The sequence below is a fragment of the Rousettus aegyptiacus genome, unplaced genomic scaffold (genome assembly GCF_014176215.1).
Source record: "Rousettus aegyptiacus isolate mRouAeg1 unplaced genomic scaffold, mRouAeg1.p scaffold_m13_p_1, whole genome shotgun sequence".
Taxonomy (NCBI): domain Eukaryota; kingdom Metazoa; phylum Chordata; class Mammalia; order Chiroptera; family Pteropodidae; genus Rousettus; species Rousettus aegyptiacus.
Window position 1 is genome coordinate 128,856,961 of NW_023416284.1, and position 12,539 is coordinate 128,869,499.

The window sequence follows — 12,539 nt, forward strand, 5'->3', positions numbered from 1 at the left end:
AGACTCCTAAAGTAGAGAATATTTGGGTTGGAACTTAAAGATTGGATGTCTTTAAAATCTTTACTTTCTTTTATGTCCTTTGGAGTACATTAGATATTTACTTAAAACTGAAAGTTTTTAATTCAGATGTTTAAAACATAATAATAATCTTGTCTTTTTAACATATATTTTATAATTTTATACAAGCTTTTTGTTATAACTTTATTTAATTTCACTTCTATCTAATTCTTGTCCAAGACCTTGAAAATTTTGTCTAAGGAAGCTAACAATGAATTCACATAACGTTCTCCACAATACTCTAATTTGGGTAGGAACCATTTATTATGAAATACTGTAAGGCAGGGAAGAAGAAATTGTTAGGTCAAAGTAATTACAGCTAAGCTGTCCTCTAATCACAAGGTAACTTTGGCTGTGAGACAAGAATCTAATTTAACAAAATATGTCATTCATTATTCTTAGTATAAAAGAATATTTTTTAAAGAACACTGTGGTTCTATAGCAACAGAAGACTAAAATATTATTTTCAATGGTTCAGGTTCATAAATTGTATTAGAAGTAGAGATGAACTTTTCTGAGCTCCACATACATGAATAAGCTGAGGCTGTCCGACCATATCAGTTGGGAATGATGGCTTACTTACTACTTTCTTTTAAAACCTACCAGCCAACTATTGCAAGCTTCACAATACAAAGACAATCTCCTCTTGGGAAGAGAGCCCCAGCTCTCCTCCCAAGATTCCCCTTTTAGCATTCTAGCCACCACCTCAATGGCTTCAAGCATTGACCACCATTGATAACCAAAAACACAGAAAGAATAAAAACCTTGAAAAAAAATTTACCAACGCTTTATTAAAGACCCTGAGATAACAAGGAAGTAAACACAGAGTATTAGAGAGAGAGAGAGAGAGAGAGAGAGAGAGAGAGAGAGAGAGAGAGAGACTGTTTTAGATTATTTAACTTTTTACTGAGGCATTTGAAAATAAGTTGTAACCATCATGACTTTACCCCTACTTCAGCATACATCTCCTAAGAATAAGAATATTCTCTTACTATTATTTCACCTAAGAAAATTAGGTGTGCTTGTTGCTGCTGGGATGTAATTGCTTCTGGGACATGTTAATGAAATCAGCAAGGAATACATATACACAATCAGTTCAAATCAAATCAATTCAAATCAATATCCCAGGGTTCTTCCTTAATTTCTCCCATTCCATATTGGTAGCCTCCTTCTCCAATAAAAATCCTTGTTTTCCCCCTAAATCTATGTATTCATTCATTTCCTCTATCCTACTATACAAACAAAATAGTTTGATAGCTACAACACCAACATCATGAAAAACAGCAAACCAAAGAAGATTTCAAAAGTATTTTGTAATTGTTTTTGTCCTTGGAATATAAACTTCTAAGTATATATGATCAAAGCATTGTGTTCAAAGTTCTTTGTATAGTTATATTGACTTTATACACAATAAGGATTGTTTGTATATGTATTCAATTTTAGTATTTGTTCACTTTTTATGTCATCCTTTTTCTTTATTTTTGAATATGTAAAATTATGTAAAAATTTTGTATGAATATATAAAATATTACAAAAGTCAAAACTATGTAAAAGTATGTTCAGAAAATTCTAGTTCCCAGCCCTATTCCTTCCTCACTTCTGACCTGCCTACTTACGGAACCACTTTCATTAGTTTCTAGTTTGTCATTCTTGTGTTTCTTTTTTGAAAAACTAAGCAACAAGTATGTGTGTGTGTGCGTATTCTTATCTATTTATTCTTTATTACACAAAACATAGTTCACTACATATTCTTTTTGCAACTTGCTTTCTTTATTTCACAATATACAGAAATCATTCTGTATAGTTGCCTAAAGATCTTATCCTTTTTATGGTGACAAATTACTCCTGTATGTGGCTGTTCAACTAATCTAAGAGTGGGTATTTAGCTCATTTTTAATGACCTAAACTTTTTGCCATGAGTAGTTTTGGAAATTTTTGTTTTGTATTTGTAAGATATATCTTCAGGGGCTTATTATTATTATTATTATTTAACAATTGGCATAAGAGATGGTTAAATGCTAGAGATACAGTTAGGGTAGTGTGATAGTTTCCTATCTAATATCCATTTTCTACTACCTCCTAACAGAATACTGGTTTAGTTAATAAACTCAATATGTCAACTGGAAGACAATATTCCCTACCCTCTCTAAAGAAGGCAGTCTCAACTTTTCCCTTCTGTCCTTTTCATTCTTTCTGTCTAAAACTTGAACAAAGTATCCAGAATCCTAGCTGTCGTTATTGCACCATGAAGCAACTTAAAAAGCGGAAATCTAAAGACAAAGGATGACATAGTAGATAAATATTAGACTGAGTTCTAGCCCAAATTGCTTGCCTCCAGACTTATCTTACATGAAAGAGAAACAAACTTGTATGTCACATGAGCTATTTATTTGGATTTTTCTTATAAACAGACAGATAAAATCTTAGTGATACAGAAACTGGTACCTAAAAGTATACTTACTAAGAACTGAAGCCAAAATATGTCAAGGCTTAGTGAAGGCAAATCAGCTGGAAAATTGATTATCTTTTTAATGAGATAGCAAAATGTTTAGTTGAGTGTTCGCCTCTGTACTTTGGAAGAATGTTCATGTACTCATAGAGATGCCAGTGTTAAGGGAAATGGTTGGAATAGTCATAATGATCTCTGTGTTGGCTCTTCTTTATCACTTTTAATAAAACCTACAAGGGAGAAATAAACTCAGACCAGAGCTCTCAAGTCTGCAAATTGAGATGAAAGGAAACACTGACTTCACAAGGAAAGTGTTCTCTGCCTGAGGTCTGCAATCTAAGTTGAATGAGAGACTCACAGTTCAAAGCCTCCAAGCTATAAGAGCAACCACTCTCAACCACAGCAGTAATAAGAAACGTCTGTAGAACTGCACCCTGAACAGAATTTAAGATAGAAGATGCATCTGCTAGCAATGACAAGACTGGATGTGGCTTCCCACTAGAGCCATTATTTAAGTTGTCTTGAAGTTGAATGTTGTTCAGTCTTGAAGTTGAATGTTGTTCAGTCTTGAAGTTGAATGTTGTAGAGAACACCAAAGCCAGATTTAAAAAAAAAAAAAAATGAAACTCTTCAGGCTTTAGAATTACACATCTACAGGTGAGCTAGAGTAGTATCATCCTTTTCAGAGTGGATATAATGCTACCGAAGCAGCCCAGGACTGCGACTATGAAAACTGTCCTTGCTCCTTGACTTCTGTCTTCCAGAGGAAAACGATCTGCTACTAACACTCAAGTGTCTACCCTAAGTTCACATATCAGAAATGCTGCAAGGGGGAAAGTCTGTTATTGGTTTTCTTCCTCCTAAGACTGGGAGGAGGTCAGGAGACCTGGCTGCTATTGGATGGACAAACTGCAAGCTCACTAAATCGGAACATTCTTCCAGTGGGGCCCTGCTGACCAACAAAATGTTACCTTTTGAGATAAAAGACTTGAATGCTAGTTTTTGTTTCTTTTCAAGGGAAGGAAAAAATGTCTTCAAAAGAAGACACATGCCAAGACTAAAGTCTGCTTTGCCTTTTTCAAATAAATCCCCTAGAAGGCTAAATCGAAGAGATATCCTTTACAGACTTCATGAGGGAGGTGAAACTTGAAGAATGGGTAGAATTTAAACGAACTGATACTTATTCCAAGCAGAATAAACAGTATGCACAAAGGGCTGGTGTAAAGAAAGTTCAGCACCTATCCAAAGAACAATGGGCTTGTTTGGCTGAAGCTTCAGGCAAAGGTAATGGGATTCATTTGGACAGGGTGTTGAGTGCAAAGCTAATACTTTCCTATAGGCGACAAGGGTTTATAGGAAACAATGGTGATGTTTGTGAACACTGTTTTTCACTTGAGCTATATAGCAATGCCTAAAACTAAATCATGGAGTCGACTAGGATCCATAGAAAACAGCACAAGTCTGAGGAGAGTGAATAAGCAAAATGGGAGTAAACTGGTGGTTAAACTAGCAAACAGCTTTGGTGCTCACCAGCACTGGCCACAATGGCAGGTTAAATGGAGTTCACTCTGCTTTTTGGGGAAAGCTCTTCCATTTATATTTTTACAGAATCAAGCTAACCATTTGGGAACATGGGTAGCATATGATGCATGATCTGTGCCAAATGAGAACTTTTTAAGTTTTTTCTTTTTTCTCTGCCTCCTTACTTGATACTTGGTGAGCATTGGAATGCTTCTAAAAATATCAAGAGTCAGATTTGTGACTCGTTTATCTAGAGTAGAATCTGCTCATATGTGTGGCCGAGTAACTATTTATGAATGTATTGGAAATGACTAACTAAATACAAGGAAAGAAGCTCCTCTAAGCTTGCTAAGCAACCCTAAATCTTTTGCATCACTTTATATAATACTTTGTATAGAGCCTTAATCAAAACAATATCCGAAATGTTGTCTTCATTTGGTCTCATCATGTCCATCAGATTATGTCACCTCACTCTGGCAGTGTACTGTGATTTCTCTGACTTTTTACACAATGCGATCCTGAAACGTGGTGAAATCTTGGGTGACTTAGTGAACAACCATTATACCTACATCAGTGCAGTCATCTTAGCCTCTGCGCTGTCAGCTCCCCAGTTCATGAAGCTGGGTCACACAGAGAGAATATCAGGTCTGGCTTTATAAAGAGATTGGAAATACGATGGATTCAAGTGTAAAATAGTATTAAAAATAATAAAATGAAAACAAATATTAATGTTTTCTAAGCAACAGAATAAATGACCTGAACATGACTGCAACAGGATTACTATTTGTTAGTTTATCTTTCTCTCCCAACCTCTCTCCCTCTCTCTCTCTCTTTCTCTCCCTAACCCCTGTCTCTCTTTCTCACTCTTTCTCACTCTCTCCATCTTTTACCTGTCTCCTATTTGGCTCAGAACATCCTTCTATGTTATGTTTTGCCAAGGGCAAAAATAATTTTTGTTGGTGCTTTTCTACCTTTGGAAGGAAAGCAATGCTGAGTATCATTTGAAGGTAGGAAGCATTTTATTTGTTCTTTTGGAAACCTTGCACACACCAGAGACTTAATAAAAGCTTAAAAAATGAGAAGGAAACCTACCATCAGTGGTACAATCAAGATCAATGTCCATGGTCATACTGAGAACAAAAATTTTAACTCCATAATTCCAAGTTTGAGCTCCCACAGACACATAAAAACCCTTCTGAACTAAGGCACTTGACCAGTTTGATCTAAGCTCAGAAAGAAGGCGAGAGTACTGCTTATCTTCTTTTCTCCACAAAATAATACTTTCTACTCCTAAAAAGGATACATAGCCGTCAAGAAGAGATTAACTAGACATTTTTTTAAAGACTTTTTAAAATTAATAATGTCCTCTGAATTACACAACAATCTCCTCAGTGGGTTAGCATACTGTATTAATGTGGAGACAAAGATGACTGTCTGGTGCAGAAATTCAGGCGTTCTTGCTGGATTACCAGGTGTTATGGATTGAATTGTGTCCTCAGAAAGGTAAGTTGAAGTCCCAGTCCCTTGTACCTGTGACTGTGATCGCATTCAGAAATAGGATCTTTATCCCTATAGGAAGAGGAAAAGGCCAAGTGAAGAGAGAGATGCACACGGAGAGCACCACGTGATAACAGAGGCAGAGATGGGAGTGATGCAGCTGCGAGCCACCACCGGAAGCCAGGAGGAGGCAAAGAAGGATTCTACCCAAAGTCACAGATGGAGCATCACCCTGCCGACACCTTGCTTTTGAACTTCTACCCTCAAGATCTGTGCGGGAATACATTTATTGCTTTAAATTGAGTTTGCGGTAACTTGTTACATTACTCTGGGACACTAATGGATAGAGTATTTTAACACTGGCAGAAAATAGGACTCAGGCTGGATTGGGGAAAAATGTGAAATTTGTCTCAGAAAACCTGGATTTGGATGTTGGTTCTACCACCACGCTGCTAAATGTATATTATGGTTATATTATGTGTTAACTTAAAATATTTTTACCTGAATTACAAAATGATTATTTTGATCCCTAATCAAAATGTGAAAGTATATAATTCTGTGCAAGTAGTTCAAGACTCAAAGAAGCAGACTGCTCTACTATTCTAGACTGCTATTGTTAGTCTGATATGCCCTGCCAAGTGATTGATTGTATCACATTGACACTTTTTAAAGAACTTTGTTTCGTGATGGCTTTTTTTTTTTTTAAATTTCTGCTTCACAGATTTGTTAAAACAGCAGTGAGAAATGTGGCAAAGTGTTAATAACTGTAATGAAGAAAAGCTAGAAAACGCTCCACGTGTGTGTGTGTCTTATTGTTATTATTGCTGAAAATCTCACTTATGAGTGCAAGATTGCCTTAGTAGCTGACTGCTATTGACTGAACTGCATCTCCCTAAAATGCATACATTCAAACCCTAACCTCTCATGATAAAATGAGAATAACAACCTATGAGCTCTTCCCATGGTTCACGAAGGTCAATTAAAATAAAGTGATTCGTAAGTTTAAAAATGCTATTTAAAATTAAGGAATTATACAAATACTCAGCAACTGTGACTGGATTTTTATGTGCCATATCCATACAATGGAAAACAATTCAGCAATTGAAAGGAAAGAACTATTGGTACATGCTACATACGAATGAACCCAAAGATATTTTGCTAAGTAAAAGAATCAAGACACAAAATATTGTATATTTATATGCACTGGCATGCAAATCTATAGAGACAGGAAGCAAATGAGCGTTTTCATCTAGGACAGGGATTGGGAGCAGGGAAACTGCAAACAGGCATGAGGAAATTTTTCAGGGCAAGGGAGATGTTCTACAACTGGATGGTAGTGATGGCTGAACCACCATAATTTAATATAATTTAATAAAACAGTTGAACTATACACTCAAAGTGGGTGAATATTATGTTATACAAATTATACCTCAATAAAGCTATTAAAATAAATAAGTGAATAAAGTTAAGGTGTTATTGTCATCTAATATGTTATGTTGCAAACCATGTTTCTTTTTTTAAAATTGATTAGAAGTTGCTGGGTATTATGAAGACAGTAAAAGTGCTTTGAAAGTTGTAAATCTCTACATAAAGTAATAATATTACTAGTAAAAAAATAATAAACATTTTAAGGGCTTCTGTTTTTGGTTCACCTTCTCTCCATTCCACACCCTCAATACTAAATACTCCCACAGGAATCCCCTGCTTTGGTGAACCTGGGTCCCACAGCCCCCTCATTCTCATAACTGAGCTTTCCTTGGAGCTCTATCAGCCCATTTCTGGAACATATTACAGAGGAATAGAGAACAGTCTTTAAAATAGTCATCAGTTCAAACCTCGCCTCAGACACATACCATCGATATGTCCATAGGGAAAGTATTTACCCCTGAGCTCCTTCTTTTTCAGATGGCAGGAAGACAGGTATTGAAGCAGAAAGATTAGGCCCCAATTCCTCCACATAGTCTTTCTGCTTATTCAGCTCTCACCTGCTCCTTCAGCATCTTCATGTAGTAATTCAGAAGATGCTTTTACATACCTTGACTTTGAGTTCTTTGAGAGCAAGGACTAGGTAAATGTCTTTTGAACTTCCAGGTTGGAGGCGTTCAAGAAATATTTATTAAAATAATGCCAACTATTTTTATTCTTCACTGAGTGAGCTACCTCTCAGAACTGTTTTCAATGAAGAAATGTTTTGACCATGAGCCACTGTCCATACCAGAATTTGAAGTTTTGTTCCGTTTTAGGTTAATCCTAATCCGCCTAGTCTATTTTACTTAATTTCTTAAGGGAACAAATATTAACATGTGCAAACATGGAGAAATGGCCAGTTTGTGGCCAGAGAATGGAGCTTTTTCTTAGTGCAAGGACAACAGTTGCTATAATGTTAGGCCCTGGTGACATGCTCTAATCAATTAAGTTAATCAACTTAGATTTATTATTTTGTTCTCTGTATCCTGAGGTTAGTGAACACTGTTAGTTAAGAGAGATAACAAATAAATACTTTAAAGAGAAAAAGCCTTCTTCCAAAGCTTTGCTGAAGACTATTGTCAATTTGTTCACAATATTTTGTAACTCCCAGGCCCATCTCTATAGAGCCCAGACTTGCAGTCAATTCATAGCTAATATGTACTGTGAGCAAGATATAAACTTTCGCTATAGTAAGTCACTGATATTTGGGGGTTATGCTTTGTTACCATAACTTAAATGAGAGTTGTCTAGTGCGGAAAGCTACCTATAGGCATTTCATACTCTCCCTCTGGCCTTTGTCACACCACAGATATAGAATGCAATTGGAAGCTCATTCTTTGAAAACAACAGTAAAGGCATAAAACCTATGTCATAGGATTATTGGGATGATTGGGTGGGACAACATATGGAGAACACCCAGGATTGTGTGAGCACCTAGGATGTGTGAACTCCCTACCACAACTCCTTCCCTTCCCATTTCATTCCCGCTTCCATGGTGGAGGTGGGAAACCATAAACAAATGTCTACTACGGTCTTAAATTTTCCTATATTAGTAAAATGAGCAAGTCATACCCAGTCTCTATCTTAAGAAGCTTCTAGTCTAACTCTCAGCAGGAAAAAGGCAGCATTTGAATGCTTGCTTCCTCATATATTAAAGTAAGGTCCCAGCTTCCAAGTGGAAAACTAATAAATGTGATTAAGATATGCCTCAGAAATGAAAACAAGCTATTGTTCATCATTTTTCTCACTCCCACCACTACCAATCACCCCTTCTTCCATACATACGCAACCACTGCCCCCACCTTCAGCTGTTATTGCCTGATCTTCAAGTCTGAATTAAATTGCCCTCCTTAATTCTCCCATAGCACTCTGTACTTCTCTATTCTCCCAACTATTACTTTTGATTGGTTTTACTAGTTTATGAATCAGTGTTTCCTCTAGATTCTAAGGTCTGTCAGAAAAGAAACTGTAGCTTCTTTATTGTATTCCTAGAAGCTGGCTCATGCTTAGTAAAGGATGGATGTTAACCAACATTATTTGAATGAATGAATGAATGAATGAATGAGTGAATGAATTTAATCAACTAATTCCTTCATAAGGACTTTTGAGTTCTCACTGCAAATTGATGAATTCGCTATGCCATTGCCCAGGGCTCCACTCAATCTTTACAGATTTTTTTTAACTGACAAGGAATTCTTCATTATGAAATTGGCACATGATTTACATATACTTTCCATCTTAAAGCACTCACAGATCCCCATGGAAATGCAAACGAACAATTCACAAATTGAATTATCAGCTCCTAATTAAGCAGATGTTGACTTTCATTAAAACTAATAAAAAATATCCCAGAAGTTAATTAATAGCTTGAGAATACCACGAACTTCATGAAGCTGAAATCTGACAACACTAGGGTATTCTGAGGTATGTTCAGGAGAGTTTCCAAATCTAAAATATGTTTCTACAGTTGCTTACACTGCAATAACCGAAGAATAGGCAAGCTAATTTTCTTAAAAAAAGGAACACAATGAAGTCAAATTTCCTTCTTTTGGAAGGACTCCAGATTTGCCAGAGCTGGACCATGCCCTTACTCCTGAGATATCTAAAAACTGTGATCCTATAAGGTTCTTTTTGAAGACGAGGACTGATTCTTGTTCTGTTTACTTTTATACAACACCTCTATCATCAAACGTATTTCAAATGATGACTTGGGAGCATCACCTTTCTTTTGTAGGAAAACATCCTTCCTTCCCATCCTCCTGTTTTGTCCCCTTAAGCCTTTTCTCCTCGTGTAACAGGATAAACAGAAGCAAATAACAATTCAAGGCTATAGCTTATCACCTTTCCTTTCTCTTGTTCGGAGAAATTCCCCTTCACACCTCTCACCCAGTCCTTGTGCATCCTGAGAGACATTCCAGAAGGCAGAAAGGGCACACATGCTTGCTTTCTGAATTGAGGAAGGATTTCATTTGTTTTATAATTGTCAAGATACAGAGGGGAAAAAAAATTTAATAATTAATTAATTAATAAAGCCTTCTCAATTCAGCCATAGGATATACACAAGAAAGGCAAGTATGAGGTAGGTATTTGGGGGCGAAACATGAGTTGTCTACAGGTCCTTTCAACTTGAAGATTGTATCAGGCTGTCTACAGATTATACTGTCGGCATATGGTTTTCTATTTCATTTTATGGCTACCCATATCTCTTCTCTCATCTGCCAGGGTTGTAGATCAGATAATCTGAGTTTTTCCAAAAAAAAATGTTAGGGAATTGATCTATGTAAAGCTTCAGGGTTTCAGAGCCACCCAAGTTCCCAACAGGCAGTAGTAACCAACTAGCCCTCAGGATTCCATGAAGTCCCTCCCAAGTTAACTTCTCTGGCCTTGCAGCAGACAGATACTCCTGAAACGCTAGGAAGAGCACAAAGCCCTCAACCCAACTGAAATGTCAGCTCCAACCCCCTCACCCCGACCCCTTCTCCTTTTCTTCTCTGCTTTCCCCACCTCTCTGTCCCCTTTTACTTTCCTCCAGCCGAATTTTCCTCCACCTCTTACTTACACCCTTCTCAGCCTTCTTATTAAGGAATCCAGTGCAGGTTGACTGCAATTTTCCCCTGAGTAATTCACCCCCAAAGGGTTTGCCTGGAGGAACCAGAGAGGCAAAGTCCAAACCTGCCAGCTCTTCCCTCTTTCCCCAACTCATGCTGGCGGCAGAAATGGGGATCTGGGTCTGCCTCTCCTTGCACCAACTAGGCCCTTGTCCTCCTGGGCCGCCGCCGACGGAGGGCTCTCAGGAGGCGGTACCCTTGTCCGCACCTCCAACCCCGTAGGCCAGGTTTATAGCGTGGACAGCGCTGCCCTCTAGTGTTTGCAACCCGGAGCCTTGAGGGCGCCATCAGGTTCAGAATTTCTCTTTTGCAGCCTAAGCAAGACCTGAAGCACCTCAGAGCTCCGACTCCCTCCCCACGCGGCCGCCCCACCCCCCACCCCCCACCCCGCTCCCCCAGTCCTCCCCTCCACCACCACCGCCCGCATTGCATCCGGCTCACGTTTTCACCGCACCCACCCCTATCTCGATTCAGTGGTGTCCTAGGTAGCTGCAACCTGCGGGTTGATTTATTTAATAGACTGCCCCAGCCCCTGCTCCTCCTCCTCGCCTCCGTTCTCGCTCTCTCCTCCTCTCCCAGTCGGGGAGCCCAGACTCGGCGAAGCGCAGCGCCTGCCGCCCCGCGCGCAGCGCTCCGGCTCCGCTTCGCCGCAACACCGGGGCACCGGCGCGGGCCAAGGACGCTCGAGGGGACAGAGCCCCGGGACTCAGCGTACCCCAGAGCCGGGGATTGCGAGAAGTGGCGTTTTGATATAGCTCCAGAGCAAAAGGAGCGTGTTGGGAGTGAGACTTCTGGAGCCGGAGGGACACCCCAGTTCGCCCAGTGCGACGCGGCTGCACGCACCGTCCGCAAGGTGAGGGGCACACCCTTCTAGGGGCGACCGCGGCTTCCCCGCTCACCCGCACCCAAGGCCAGGGGCCCAAGCTCCGCCTTGGGGGATTTTTGCTCCCTCTGAGGCGCAAAGGCGGCGAAAGTTGGGGCAGGGGGCGGGAAACTACGGAGGTCGCCTGGGCATTATCCGCCCCCTGGACCTTATAATAAGGGACGCATCTCTCGGTCAAACAGTCCCCCCAAATGTGTGAACCTGAGCGTCGACATTGTGTATAACTGGTTTACGAATTTTATTGGGCTTCCTTGCGAAAGGATTTGAGGCGGCTTAGAGATTAAATAAATGTGAAAGGGGTTCTAGGAGGAAAAACTTGAGTGGAAATCACGCGGAGAGGCGTGTGCTCCGGGGACCGCTGGAGAAGGAGATGATTTCCAAGCCGACGGTGATTGAAAAACATTTGATTAGAAAGGACAGCATGGTTGCTCCAGCCCTCACAAAATAATAATGTGCTTAGTCCTGATAAAGAAAATATCCGGTGAGGAGGTGATGGAGATGACTTTTTTTCTTAAATTACAAAATAAAGCTGTCCAAGTTTGAGTTAAGACGGGAAGTTTAGTCTTACGCTGTTTCCACCCAACACTGCGAGGTGAGACACTGGCCCCCTACATAGTGAAAATGAAAGGGAATTGAAGCTAAATGCAAGTGGTTCCTGCACTAATCACATGGTTTTGCATCGTTACAAAATATATGTTTTGTATGTCTTTGTGTCCAGTTTTGGATAGTACCTTGTATTCAACCCAACCTTGCTTGACCTTGTCCTTAGGTTAGAAGGATGAGGCAGAGGGTGTCAGCATCCCAGGGTGCTTCTTCTTGCCCTTCCTCATTGTCCTTCTCTGCTGCCTGCACCAAAGAGTCAAGGAGGGGATAATGGATGGACAAATGGTTTGGGGGAGGAGCTTTTCCCCAAATAATTCACGGTTTTCCTACCACTCTTCTTTTACTCCCAATTCCAAGCAGGTTATGTTCCTGGTCTGAACTCGACATTGCTCCAGAATATATATATTTACATACACACACACATATGGCCTGTGTATCTGTGTGTGTGTGTGTG

At 39.6% G+C, this 12,539-nt stretch overlaps 1 protein-coding gene across 2 annotated transcripts in view; it reads left to right on the forward strand.

Moving 5' to 3' along the window:
- The first annotated feature begins 11,261 nt into the window (after positions 1–11,261).
- The window catches only part of HTR1E (5-hydroxytryptamine receptor 1E), a 61,490-nt gene continuing 60,212 nt past the window's right edge, over positions 11,262–12,539 (forward strand). For both annotated transcript variants that reach the window (XR_001594860.2, XM_016128213.2), the window contains exon 1: positions 11,262–11,452. The gene's annotated coding sequence lies outside the window, so the exon portion shown is untranslated. The remainder of the gene's footprint in view (positions 11,453–12,539) is intronic.